Raw genomic sequence first — 2,183 nt, forward strand, 5'->3', positions numbered from 1 at the left:
CTACAATCAATTTTAGAACATTTTCTTCATTTTTGTGTGTGTGTTTTTATTAGTTTCCCATTTTTCTCCCACCTCCGCCATAACCATAAGAAACAGTTAATCTAGTTACTGTCTCTATGGATTTATCTATCCTGTATTTCATATAAAGAAAATCATACACAAAACCCCCAAACCACAGTAACAAAACAAAACACAGAAAAACCTCAATCCAAAGAAAGCAGAAAATAATAAAAACTAGAACACATTAAAAATAGATCAAAAAGGGAAAACAAATGATAAAATATTCTAATTTAACCTAGGTTTGCATTTCTTTACTTTCTGAAGCATTCTCTCTGAGATAAGGCTCCTGTTAATGGTCCCAGAGAATTCAATGCAGTCTTAATCCCCCAGGGACTTGGCAAAGGATTTGGGCTTTCACTGTCATCCATAACATTCTGCAAACTCCGTGCTCAAATTTAAGTGCTAGTAAAATTCCCTCATTTGAGCTCAGATTTTATTATTTATAATCCTTGTATCACACAAGCTGCTGTGCTTCTTCCACATGGACTTAGCTGACTCCCCATTTAGATGGCTATTTTTAAGTCCCTAATTCAGTGGTTCTCATCCTGTGAGTCACGACCCCTTTGGGGGGCGAACAACCTTTGCACAGGGGTTTCCTGATTCATAACAGTAGCAAAATTACAGTTATGAAGTAGTAATGAAAATAATTTTATGGTTGGGGTGGGGGTGGTGGGTCACCACACCATGAGGAGCTGTTAGAACCACTGCCCTAAATGCTATTCTTTCTGATTACTGGACACCATCTCTTTCCTTCATCACAACTCAAGATAGACCAAAATCCTAAACATAAATTCAAGATCTATAAAGATCACCAATAAGAAAATAGAGACAAACTTAAAGCTCCTATTACCTGGCATACACATACTATCAAGCATAATGAAGGACGTACACAAAGCAGAAGACAAAATAAATGACTAGGGACCACTAAAGATAAGACACTCCTGTGTATCCAAAGAGTAAAAAGAGAGTTCACAGATTGGAAAAAAATCTTCACACCACTGACAAAAAACTAATCCATGGTGTTCGATAGAGCACTAGAATACTTCAACAAGAAAACACAAACGATGCAATAACAAATGGGCAAAAGGCATAAATAGGTATCTCACCATAAGAGATGTTCAAATGGCTAGCAAACAGATAAAAACATTCTCACGATCACTAGTTATCTGGGAGGTACAAAACAACGACGAACTATTACTATATACCAACAATGACTGCCCAGTTAAAGAAAAACTAAACAATATGCTAGAGCGAGTGTGGTGAGATTGGAACCCTCATATACTACTGATGGGTCTGTAAACATACACAACCATTGTGGAAAGGTGTATGTTGCTACCTAAAACTACTGGGAATGGAAATTCCATATGATCCAGCAATATGTCTCCTGGTATACACTCAAAAGAAGTGAGGCAAAACAGCAATCCCTGTCGTTCCTTGTTCATCACAGCACTGCTCACAAGAGCAAGACATTGGAGACAACCCCAACTCCTTTCAGTATAAGAATAGATAAAGAAGGTAAGTAGCCGGCCTTAGAGAGGGAAGGTGGGGTTATCGGTACCTGCTGACGGTGAGAGATGGTCAACGTCTTGAAAGGAGTGCTCCTTGAATGTGACCCAGCCATGAAGCAGTTCCTGCTCTACTCAGACGAGTCCACTGCCCTGCGGAAGGAGTCCATCGTTCAGGACATTGACGACACACGTCTTCGTGATAGCACAGCTGGTCAGTGTCCTCCAGGAGCGAGTGGGGGAATTAATGGACCAGACGCCTTCTCTCTTACCCAGAAGTGAGAATACTAGATGTCAATGGCACAGGACTCTTCAGCAACCAGAGAAGCAGACAGTCACCGTTCGGGGTCCTTTGTTCCTGACTAGAGCTCTCCAGGGACGACCATGGGGTCACGCATCTAGAAAGAGCCCCTGAGTGGACATTGTTGTACCTTAGATTTAAAAAAATGAAAAGAAGATGCTTAAATACTTGCCTGGGATTGGGATTTTATTATCATTTATTAAAATATAATTTTTAAAAAAATAAAGAAAGTTTTTAACTTAACACAATGGGATACTATGCATTGCTAAATGCTAATTATACTAAATACAGTATAAGCCGACCCAATATCAGCCAAG

The 2,183-nt window shown here is 39.5% G+C and overlaps 1 pseudogene; it reads left to right on the top strand.

Annotated features, from left to right (window-relative positions):
• Positions 1–1,634: 1,634 nt before the first annotated feature.
• On the top strand, positions 1,635–1,847 carry LOC101641804 (annotated as a pseudogene).
• The last annotated feature ends 336 nt before the right edge of the window (positions 1,848–2,183 follow it).

This window comes from Echinops telfairi, unplaced genomic scaffold (assembly GCF_000313985.2).
Source record: "Echinops telfairi isolate 266 unplaced genomic scaffold, ASM31398v2 ScPeMD7_2;HRSCAF=8, whole genome shotgun sequence".
In the NCBI taxonomy this organism is placed as follows: Eukaryota; Metazoa; Chordata; class Mammalia; order Afrosoricida; family Tenrecidae; genus Echinops; species Echinops telfairi.